This window comes from Arachis ipaensis, chromosome B6 (genome assembly GCF_059453495.1).
Source record: "Arachis ipaensis isolate K30076 ecotype BB chromosome B6, ASM5945349v1, whole genome shotgun sequence".
NCBI classification, from domain to species: Eukaryota; Viridiplantae; Streptophyta; class Magnoliopsida; order Fabales; family Fabaceae; genus Arachis; species Arachis ipaensis.
Genome location: NC_142441.1, coordinates 131,456,771 through 131,469,255, shown reverse-complemented (window position 1 = coordinate 131,469,255; position 12,485 = coordinate 131,456,771). Strand labels below are relative to the sequence as shown.

The window sequence follows — 12,485 nt, the reverse complement described above, 5'->3', positions numbered from 1 at the left end:
TTCTTCTTCAGAAGATGCCTCTTGAGTACTGTTGGATGCAGCTTGGATTCCATTCAGACTCTGAGAAATCATATTGACTTGCTGTGTTAATATTTTATTCTGAGCCAATATGGCATTCAGAGTATCAATTTCAAGAACTCCCTTCTTCTGAGGCGTCCCATTACTCACAGGATTCCTCTCAGAAGTGTACATAAACTGGTTATTAGCAACCATGTCAATAAGTTCTTGAGCTTCTGCAGGCGTTTTCTTTAGGTGAATGGATCCACCTGCAGAAGTATCCAATGACATCTTAGCTAATTCAGACAGACCATCATAGAATATATCCAGGATGGTCCATTCTGAAAGCATGTCAGAAGGACACTTTTTGGTCAGTTCCTTGTATCTCTCCTAAGCTTCATAGAGGGATTCACCTTCTTTCTGTCTGAAGGTTTGAACATCCACTCTAAGCTTACTCAGCTTTTGAGGAGGAAAGAACTTGACTAAGAAAGCCTTGACCAGCTTATCCCAAGAGTTCAGGCTATCTTTGGGTTGAGAATCCAACCACACTCTAGCTTTGTCTCTTACAGCAAACGGGAAAAGCATGAGCCTGTAGACTTCAGGATCTACTCCATTAGTCTTAACAGTATCACATATCTACAAGAATTCAGTTAAGAACTGAAAAGGATCTTCATATGGAAGTCCATGAAACTTGTAGTTTTGTTGCATCAGAGAAACTAATTGAGGCTTAAGCTCAAAATTGTTTGCTCCAATGGTAGGGATGGAGATGCTTCTTCCATGTAAGTTGGAATTTGGTGCAGTAAAGTCACCAAGCATCCTCCTTGCATTATTATTATTTTTGGCTGCCATCTCCTCTTCCTGTTAGAAAATTCCTGTAAGGTTGTCTCTGGATTGTTGTATTTTAGCTTCTCTTAGTTTCTTTTTCAGAGTCCTTTCAGGTTCAGGATCTGCTTCAACAAGAATGTTCTTGTCCTTACTCCTGCTCATATGACAAAGAAGGGAATAACAAAGAAAATATGAAATCCTCTATGTCACAGTATAGAGATTCTTTTATGTGAGTAGAAGAAGCAAATAATGTAATGTAAGAAAAGAGAAGGGAGGAGAATCCAAACACAAGGGTGAGGAGAGCAGAGATATGAGATGAAGAGAATTGTTAGTAAGTAATTAAATAAATAGAAGAGGGTGAGGGAGAAGAGAATTTCGAAAATAATTTTTTTTTAAAAGGAGTTGATGATTTTCGAAAATTAAGATAAAATTAAAATTAAAATTAAAAATTGAAACAATTAATTAATTAAAAGAATTTTTGAAAAAGAGGGAGGTATTTTTGAAAATTAGAGAGGGATAGTTAGTTAGGTAGTTTTGAAAAAGATAAGAAACAAACAAAAAGTCAATTAATTAGTTGAAAAAGATTTGAAATTCAATTTTGAAAAGATAAGAAGATATGAAGTTAGAAAAGATATTTGAAAAAGATAGGATAAAAAGATATTTTTGAAAAGATATGATTGAAATTAGTTTTGAAAAAGATTTGATTTTAAAAATCAAAATTAATGACTTGACTCACAAGTAATCACAAGATATGATTCTAGAACTTAATGTTTGAATCTTTCTTAACAAGCAAGTAACAAACTTGAAATTTTTGAATCAAAACATTAATTTTTGATGATATTTTCGAAAATTATGAAATAAAATTAAGAAAAAAATTTTGAAAATTTTTTTTTTAAATTTTCGAAAATAAATAAGAGAAATGAAAAAGATTTGATTTTTGAAAAAGATTTTGAAAAAGATAAGATTTTTAAATTGAAAATTTGATTTGACTCATAAAAACAACTAGATTTTAAAAATTTTTGAAAAAGTCAATCCAAATTTTCGAAATTTATGAGTGAAAAAGGGAAAGATATTTTTTGAATTTTGAATTTTTAATGATGAAAGAGAAAAACATGAAAATGATGTAATGCATGAAAATTTTGGATCTAAACATGTGATACATGCAAGAACACCATGAATGTCAAGTTGAACACCAAGAACACTTTGAATGTCAAGATGAACATCAAGAACTTATTTTTGAAAAATTTTCAAGAAAAGAAAACATGCAAGACACCAAACTTAGAAATTTTTCATGTATAGACACTATGAATGCAAGAATGCATATGAAAAATAAGAAAAGACACAAAACAAGAAAAGATGAAGATCAAACAAGAAGACTGGCTAAGAACAACTTGAAGATCATGAAGAACACTATGAATGCATGAACTTTCGAAAAATGCATAAAAATTTTTTTTTTAGAAAAAATGCAATTGATACCAAACTTAAAAATTGGGATTTTATGATTTTATTAATTTTTTTGGATTTTTGTATATTTTTATTTTTTTTGAAAATTATTTGAAGAAGAAAAATAAAGATTTCAAAATTTTTAATATGAATTCCAGGAATCTTGTGCTCTTTAGTCTAAAGCTCCAATCTGAGGGTTAGACATGGCTTAATAACTAGCCAAGCTTTAGTATGCTATTACATGCATTGAAGTGATTAGTTGAATCCTCAGTCCAAAGGAATTTGGACATGGCTTTACAGCCAGCCAGGATTCAACAAATCATCAGGAAACACTAGAATTCATTCTTAAAAATTCTGAAATAATTTTCGAAAACAAAAGAAAAAAATATTTTTTTTTCGAATATTAATTGGGAAAAACGAAAAAAAGAAGAAAATACTTTTGAAAAATTTTTGAAAACTTTTTGAAAATAAAATAAGAAGAAAATTACCCAATCTGAGCAACACGATGAACCGTCAGTTGTCCAAACTCGAACAATCCCCGGCAACGGCGCCAAAAACTTGGTGTGTGAAATCGTGATCATTCCATTCCTTGGTAACGGCGCTAAAAACTCAATACGCACGTTCATGATCTTATATCAGTTTCACAATTTCGTACAACTAACCAGCAAGTGCACTGGGTCGTCCAAGTAATAAAACCTTACGTGAGTAAGGGTCGATCCCACGGAGATTGTCGGCTTGAAGCAAGCTATGGTCACCTTGTAAATCTCAGTCAGGCGGATATCAAATGGTTATGGAGTTTTCGAATAATAATAAACAAACAGAAAATAAAGATAGAAATACTTATGTAATTCATTAGTGAGAATTTCAGATAAGTGTATAGAGATGCTTTCGTTCCTCTGAACCTCTGCTTTCCTGCTGTCTTCATCCAATCATTCCTACTCCTTTCTATGGCAAGCTTTCTGTAAGGGCATCACCGTTGTCAATGGCTACATCCCATCCTCTCTGTGAAAAAGGTCCAAATGCTCTGTCACGGCACGGCTAATCATCTGGAGGTTCTCAATCATACTGGAATAGGGTTCACCCTCCTTTTGCGTCTGTCACTACGTCCAGCACTCGCGAGTTTGAAGTTCGTCACAGCCATCCCTTCCCAGATCCTACTCGGAATACCACAGACAAGGTTTAGACTTCTCGGATCTCAGGAATGGCCATCCATGGGTTCTAACTTATACCACGAAGATTCTAATATCTCAGACTCGGTCCTCTGTATTAGATATCTAAGAGATACTCATTCTAGCTTGTTTGCATGTAGAACGGAAGTGTTTGTCAGGCACGCGTTCATAAGTGAGAATGATTATGAGCGTCACATAATCATCACATTCATCATGTTCTTGAGTGCGAATGGATATCTTAGAAGCGGAATAAGTTGAATTGAATAGAAAACAGTAGTACTTTGCATTAAATCATGAGGAACAGCAGAGCTCCACACCTTAATCTATGGAGTGTAGAAATTCTACCGTTGAAAATACATAAGTGATTAAGGTCCAGGCATGGCCGAATGGCCAGCCCCCAAACGTGATCAATATGATCCAAAGATTAACTAAAAACCATAAGATCTTCTAAATATAATAGTAAAAAGTCCTATTTATACTAAACTAGCTACTAGGGTTTACAGAAGTAAGTAATTGATGCATAAATCCACTTCCGGGGCCCACTTGGTGTGTGTTTGGACTGAGCTTGAAATTTACACGTGAAGAGGCTTCTTTTGAAGTTGAACGCCAAGTTGTAACGTGTTTTTGGCGTTCAACTCTGGTTCGTGACGTGTTTCTGGCGTTTAACTCCAGACTGCAGCGTAGAACTGGCATTCAACGCTCTTTTGCGTCATTTAAACTCGGCCAAAGTATGGAGTATTATATATTTCTGGAAAGCCCTAGATGTCTACTTTCCAACGCAATTGGAAACGCGCCATTTTGAGTTCTGTAGCTCCAGAAAATCCACTTTGAGTGCAGGGAGGTCAGAATCCAACAGCATCAGCAGTCCTTCTTCAACCTCTGAATCTGATTTTTGCTCAAGTCCCTCAATTTCAGCAAGAAAATACCTGAAATCACAGAAAAACACACAAACTCATAGTAAAGTCCAAAAATATTAATTTAACATAAAAACTAATAAAAACATCCCTAAAAGTAACTAGATCCTACTAAAAACATACTAAAAACAATGCCAAAAAGCGTATAAATTATCCGCTCATCACTCGCAACAACAAGAAGGTATGTCGGCTGTGAAGTGAATGATGGAGTTGTTGGTGTAGGCGGTGTTGCTAAGGATGTGGCCTCTGTGAAAGTAATAGCGGGTGCTCTGCGGCCTAGAGGCCTAAACCGCTTGCCATGCGGAATAATCTTCTTGCGGTCGGCAATTGGTGGTCTCTCATCCTGGGGCTCCCAAGGCACCTCAGCCCGGTGAGCCATCAAACATGGGAATGCCAAGGTGCCTCTGACATGTACTCTGGACATATACCTCCTGATGAGTCTTGGAAGGTACGGTCCTTTCCTTCCAAGACACACCAAATACGAATAATCATGTCTGCTGGTACCTCTGACTTGTGAGTGCTAGGCATGACGTAGTTGCTCAATATCTGTTGCCACAACCTTGCCTTATCATTCAGATAATCAATCCTGAATCCCCGTGGAGTCGGCTTCGACTTCCCGAATACCCACGGAACGCCAGGATGGATAACTACAGTACGACGGATGGCATTCCAATCAAAATCCATAAATCTGATAGCCTCCTCAGCCTTCTGAAAACCATCTTTATCCGGAAATGGAGGATCTCTTCTATCGCTTCTTCTGTGACCTGTTTGCCCCGAAGCTGAACTGCATCAAGGGTCGTCCGATAATAGTTGGAATAAAACTTCGAACCCATTATGTGTTCACTTCTACCAGCTCTCTGTCCAAAAACACCCAAATTGAACAACGCGGTTGTGTGTTTCTGGATAGAGAGCTGGTAGAAGTGAACCATCATGGGTCGAGAGTTTTATTCCAACTATTATCGAACGATCCTTGATGTAGTTCAGCTTCGGGCAAACAGATTCTGGTCACAGAGGAAGCGATAGAAGAGATCTTCTATTTCTGGCCGAAAACAGAGGATAAAGATGGTTTTCAGAAGACTGAGGAGGTTATCAGATTTATGAATTTTGATTGGAATACCGTCCGTCATACTGTAACTATCCATCCCGATGTTTCATGGGTATTAGGGAAGTCGAAGCCGACTCCACGGGGCCTCAGGATTGATTATCTGAATGATGAGACTAGATTGTGGCAACAGATATGGAGCAACTACGTCATGCCTAGCACTCACGAGTTGGAGGTACCAGCAAACATGATTATTCTTGTTTGGTGGGTCTTAGAAGGAAAGGACCTGTACCTTTCAAGAATCATCAGGAGGTATATGTCCAGAGTACATGTTAGAGGCACCTTGGCATTCCCATGTTTAATCACTCAGATGGCTCACCGGGCTGAGGTGTCTTGGGAGCCTCATCGATTGCCGACCGTTATTCCACACGGCAAGCGGTTTGGACCCCTAGGCGTAGAGCACCTGCTATTATTTCCACAGAGACGGCCACATCCTCAACAACACCTTTAGCACCTCCTACACCAGCAGCTCCATCATTCGCTTCACAGCTGACATACCTTCTTGTGCAGCGCCTCTTCGAGCGTATAGATCGCACATCTAAAGTTGATTATGACTTTCGGGCGTACCGACATCCCCTCTGAGCCTGACACACCTTCAGAGCGCTCTGATGAGGAGGAGGCCCAGCATGAGGAGACTCAAACACCTAAATAACAATGCAGAGATGGGTGCCATCACAGGCAGAGGATAGGTGCAGCTCCGGCCGAGGGAATCGCAGTTTGAGCCAGAAAGCGTCGACCCCATTCAAATAATAATGAAAGAGCCTCTTAGCCCTAATAAAGCCAAGGCGACCATAGAGTGCCAATGCTCCTTTGTTTGTAACTTCTGATTCCAGAGTAACTTCTTCACAACCAGATTCCATCATCACCTTAATAGACCTAGTACCAAGTTCTGTAGCAATGCCTTTTCCTAGGGCTTTATCACAACCAACATGGCAATGTATCCTCTTGGAAACGTTTCGATGGTCGCCCATCTTACAAACCACCGTGCTGACACATTTACCCTTGTGGAATGCCAAGAAAGAGAGATGAGGCCAGAGATAGACAAAGTAACGATACGTGAATATAGAGTAAGGCTCACTGAGTTCTTGGTCGACTAGGTTCATGATAAGGGGGAGGTGGTGCTCGCCACCATAACTAACATACTCGATCTCCGATGCATCACAATCCACTTTCTTTATTTCTAAGTCTTCTTTGGTGCTTGTTTCCATGATGTCTCTTCTTTGTCCTCCTTGTTTTCGTCTTGCCTATTGCTTTGATATTCTTCTTGCATTGGAAGACAATTGTAACATTTAGAGCTAAAACCTTGAATTAACTCTTCAAAGGTGTGAAACATCGATTTTATTCAAGATCCATGACATCAATCTAGTAATCAAAAGATTAAGTTTTGTTTAAAAGAATCCAAACATCTTTGAACAAATTCTTTTAAGGTTGACGTTAACTAACAAGCTTATCATGAAATTTTTCAAACAATTAATAGCATCGATTTTTTATTAAAATCAAATGAAGCATAAAAGATCCAATAATAAATCACAAACAATATGCCACACAATAAATCATATAACAAGACTTCAATGATGGATATACGTTTCATGATACAAGCAGTAGAAGTAAACCAGTTCTCAAAGAAAGATTAGAGCTACCTAAAATCCAGCTGAAATTGGAACTAAAAATAAAATCAACTAAAATTGAACAAATTTCAATAATGAAGATTTGAAGTACCATACAGAGAAGCAAAAATGAAAAATTAAGAAAAAAAACTTGGACAAATCAACGAAGGAAGAAGCAACGATGTTATATGTGGATCAACAACCGATTATCAGCGAAGAAACCACTACGGTGATCGGCGATGAGGCAACGTGCGAGATGCGAGGTCTCTGAAGCAAGGGAGGGGTGTGCAGTGCAGGCAGTTAGTCACTCAATGTTCTGAAAACTGGACCGGACTGGCCGGTCCGACCGGTTTAACTGTGAACCGAATGCTTTTACGGTTTGGTTTAACCTATAAAACCGTCAGTTATAAAACCGTTTAGAAACTGCTGAACCGGCCGAGAACCGGTTGATTGGACCGAACCGGGAGCCGGCCGGTTTTCCTAAAACGGTGTCATTTCGCGTTTTGGATAAAAGAAAAAATGGGATGCCTTCAGACGTTCAGTGCCTCCTCTCAACTCTTACTCTCACTCTCTCAAGCAGCTCTCTTCCCCCAAGACAAAAATCCTAGCAGACTAGCAGTAGCCTCCACCGCCGCCGCAAAGAGGGAGACACTGCCGTCGTCATTTTTGAGCTCTCCAACTCCTGTTTACTCCAACGCCTCTCAACTTTCACTCTCTCAAATGAAGCTCTCTTCTCCCAAAAAGAAACCCTAGTTTACAGTAGCCTCCACTGCCGCGGCAAGGAGGGAGACAGTGTCGCCGTCCGTCGCGCCGTCGTCGTTCTTAAGCTCTCCAACCCCTATTCACTCCAAGCGTAGCTTCTTTGTCGAGCTTAGCGTTCGTCGTCTGGTCTACCTCTGCTCATCCGCGCTTCTGCTGCCGTCCATCGTCGTGCTTGTTGCTTAGTCACCATCGTCCATCATGCTTAACCACTTTCTCTCATACTCTGCCCAGATTGCTCAGATCGAAGAAGGCAATGGCTTCTCTACTCACTGCTAGTGCTTGTTCTTTTTTTTTGTTTTATTTTTTGTTCAGCAATTATATGGATTATTGAATGATTAATTGATTACTGATTAGCTCTGTTCACTGCTATTGTTCTATTGTTATGTACTGTATTGTTTTTGTGTCTTCTTTGCTGCTGTGCTCTATTGACTGTGGTGCTGTGTTTTTGTTTTCAATTAAATTTTTTCTATGAGAACTTAGTTTTTCCATGCTTGATAAATTGTGCCAATTATGTATTTCTTGAAATTGGTATGACTCTGTAGATTCTAAATAGTGTGCTTCATGTTTCTGATTTCGACAATTTGAGTTGTTTATGAAGCATAATTCACTGTTATTGCAAATGATTCGGGACCACTTTTGAGGTGTGTATGAAGCAGATTACTTGCTGTGTTTGGAGTTGTGTATTAATTAAATTGGTTAATTTGTTATTTGGGTCATGTTACAGCTTGTAGTTAAAGAGTGTTTAAAGTTCCAATATCCACTAATTAGTTGGCAATGTTAATATTATTAATAATATTATTAGTAATACTAATCACAAAGTGAAGAGGAATTGTAGAATTTGTCACATGGGTTTGGAGAGTGATAGTTCTGAGTTTGATATTCCAATTGAATTGGGTTGTGCTTGTAAAGATGATCTTGCTGCTGCCCACAAAGTATGTGCTGAGACATGGTTCAAGATTAAGGGGAATTTGTTAGTATAAAATCCTATCTTTACTTCATTTTTTTCAATAGCAAAATTTATTTTTTGATATTTTTTAATGTTGAATTTGATTGATTATGTGGATATTTTAGACACCCTTTTGTTTATGATTCATGAAATTGAGAATTGAATTGTTTGGTAATGTCCTATATGTATACTTGTGTTATGTCTTGGTGCTAAGTCTGACAAATATTCTCAATTACTTACTGCTATGGTTTTCTTCTTGAACGGAATTTTATTTTTCCAAAAGAAATCATAGAGGATTATGGTTGTGAATTGTTTAACTGAGTGATGAGTGTAAAGCTGAAGATGATGATGACAAAAGTGCTCGAAAACATGTTTTAAGAGTGTTTTAAAAAAAATTTGAGTTTGTATTTTGATAAGATTATATGGTAGAAGATATTTTAAGATTTATATTAGACTATAATTATATTTTAGGATGTATATTTATAATTTATTTATTATTTTATTCTAAAATAATTTTTTCAGTTGAACCACGATTAAACCGATTATACCAATAAATCAATGACTAGAGCGGTTCGATGACCGGTTCGATTTTCCGAACCTTGCAGGCACTTGAGGGAGATAAACTGTAAGAGCTGACAAAAAAAAAGTTACATGGTTCATGGGCTGGCCCACTTATGCAAACCAAAAAAGACCCATTCGACAAAAAAACGCTTTTCTTACTTCTAATTTTTTAAGCAACGCGTGGAGGGCGCGGCAGAGGAAGCCAGCTTCCAGAGGCAGAAACTGAATGGGCATATCGTTCAGAAGACGATGACGGCGACGGAAGTTCAAGGTCGTCCTCCTTGGCGCAGCGACGGCAGCGTTAAGCAACTAATGATCTGTAATGCAGCTAGCAGAACCGGATTTGGGGTGGAAAAGCGAGATCTCTGCCAAATCGAACAAGAGGCAAGGGGGCAGAACTTCAATCCCCGAAGAAAAAGGGCTTCAATCGTACTCTTAGGTGGGGAGTGGCAGCTGGCGATCTCACATGCATCGGCGACGAAGGTTTGGTGATAGCAAAAAAGGAATCTGATTGAAGAAGGGAGTGGAGATGTCGTGTGCTTCAGAGCGATGGTTACGGCGGTGGTGGTCTGGCGATGTTTTGACGCCGGTGGTGGGTGACGGCACCTGTTTGGCGGCATTGGTCGGAGAAGGATTTGCTCAGAAGGGGTGGTACACTGGTATGTGAGCGGGGTAGAACCGTAGGAGAGTATGGGTGGGTCGGGTTCAGGGGCGGGTTTCTGGACGGATTGGGTTCTCTTTTTGCTGGGCTGAGCCCATGACCAAAATTAATTTTTTAAATATTCTACATGTTAGTTAGCTCATATTTTTTTTCATAAACTAAATTAGGTTAAATTTTTAACTAAATAAAACTATTGGCACACCATCACCCGCCACCAATGATATAATTATCATCCTAATATGTAATAACCATAATTTAGAATAAAAATAAAATTTTTATTTTATAGCCATGATTTTCAAATAAAGATATCTTTAATTCATATTTGAGTTAGGATATTTTTTTTGTGACTAGTTAGGATATAATATATACTTTTAGCCAAAAACCTGCCAACTTTTGTTGGGTTTAGAACATGAAGCCCAGTCCACTTCAGCAACATCCCAAATTAACTTAGCTAAACATAATTAACCTAACTGAACCATCTCTTCTCTTTTCCTTTCACCCTTTTACCGTATTAGACCTCCATTACCATACACGGCTGTGCCACACAACCAGCCTCATCGCGTGGCGTTCTCCTCTGCCATCGACAGCCGCTGTGCCTCGGTCCACATCGTGCGGGCAACATCAATTCTCCATAGCTAGCTACAGAACGCCGCAAAGGTTCTCTCTCGTCGACTTGGTCATTGGCGCGTCAGTCAGAATCACGCCCATCTCCGCCGCAACGACGTCGTGCCACCCAGTTGCGAGGAAGAAGGCGGTTCTGCTTGTCGCAAAGAGTGCGCCATTGCTGCTGCATGTCGGTGTAGGCGGCGCCATTGAAGCATCTCTTCCCTGCTACCACGAACGACAGAACGTCCCTGCCCCAGCCTCAAAACATCCCTTGCGAGAACTAATTGGTGAGTGTTTAGTATTTGGAGTTGATTGATATCTGTTTTTGAATACCACGGTTTACAAGTTGTGGGATATTGCCTTTGATTTGGTTATAAATATGGCTTTGTTAGATGTTGCTGTTGATTGCATCAGACGATTTTGTTAGTAGTTTTGGCTATAGTGTTTCATTTTGCTAGATGATTCTTTTTTACTATATTTGGGGATTAGTAATGAGATCATGGCTTTTGAATGACATTCAAATTGTGGTATTTCATATCCCAAAACATGAACTTGAGCTATGTTTGGGTATCACTAAACTCAGCCCCTATTAGCTATGAATAGCAATATGAACTTGAGATGTTTGTGTGTGTAGCCATTGTGTGATCCTAGCTTGCTTGTTTAATTAATATTTTTTTTTCTGTTCTAAATATGATAAATATGTCCAATTAACTCTTAGGCAATTGTTTAGGGGAATATTGTAATTGATTATATTGTGCACATATGAATGTTTGTTGATTTAAGTAGTTGAGGAAAGACGGTGATTTACATAGCATGACTAGTATTTTAATTCATTTGAACATTCACTTAGGTAAGAATTTATATTAGATTTGCATTCTTTAGTAGATACGGTAAGTGAATGGAGGAATCAAAAGCTTCTCTCCACTCAGATATTTAGCATTTTATAAATGAGAAGATTATACATGCTTACAAGGTGATAGTTAAGCATGCGGTCACAAAAATAAGAGATGGTGATGTTCTTCTTGCTTATGGATTGTCATTGGCCGTTGAAATGATACTCTTACATGCACATAAATAAGGAAAACATACATAGGTTATAGGAAAAATTTTGCTTCGGAGGTTGGTGGAGAAAGGTCTTAACTGTACATAAACATTTTTTTAATTATTAAACATTGGGTGATTTTTCCATTCATGCAACATGTCTCTGGCATTCAAAAAAGTTTATACTTTTGGTCATTTATTTGAATAATTGATTTCTGTTTGCACTTTTTTTTTAATGCGGTTTTGGGAGTTAAGTAACAAAAAGGATTAGAGTTGGTTTAATTTTGTTTGCTTATCTATGCTAAGGTTAAGGAAGTGTGGTTGTAGTCGATGTGAAACCCTTGCTAAATTGTTGGATGTTGTTAAATTGCTGTAACTAGAGATTGGATGTTACTGAAATTAGGGACTGAAAGATGATGTTATTAGGAGTTGGATTTTGCTGAATTGCATGTGGTTTGGGATTTTCGAAAAAGAGAAAGTTAGTTATAAGTTAGTTTATTTCTTTTTTTTTTTCAACTTTAAATTTGGTCTGAATGGAATTATTTAAAATTGCAGTATTAAAATGTGATTTTTTTGGACAGATTTGATGGAGGTTTAAGTACATCTATTGGTATCTATGATTTGATTATCTTGTTGGACAACTATATGGTTATTGTATTATAGATTGAAGGCTTTTTTTTTTTTTTAAATCATGGATTGGATGATTTATTCATTTATGCAACATGGCCATCGCATTCAAAAAGTTTGGACTTTTGGTCTTTTGTTTGGATAGCCTGAATTGTGTTTGAGTCTTTTTTTTTTTTTTTTTTTGCGGTTTGGGAGTTAAGCAATAAAAAGACAATACTTGGTTT

General features: G+C 37.9%; 1 non-coding gene and 1 pseudogene across 1 annotated transcript; one reads left to right on the top strand and one right to left on the bottom strand.

The window, feature by feature from the left end:
* Positions 1–342: 342 nt before the first annotated feature.
* LOC148562760 (small nucleolar RNA R71) lies at positions 343–450 on the top strand. Its single transcript, XR_015886829.1, has one exon. It is a non-coding gene; the product is annotated as a small nucleolar RNA R71 (small nucleolar RNA).
* Positions 451–6,094: 5,644 nt separating this feature from the next.
* On the bottom strand, positions 6,095–6,695 carry LOC107647306 (N-alpha-acetyltransferase MAK3 pseudogene; annotated as a pseudogene).
* Between the last annotated feature and the right edge of the window lie 5,790 nt (positions 6,696–12,485).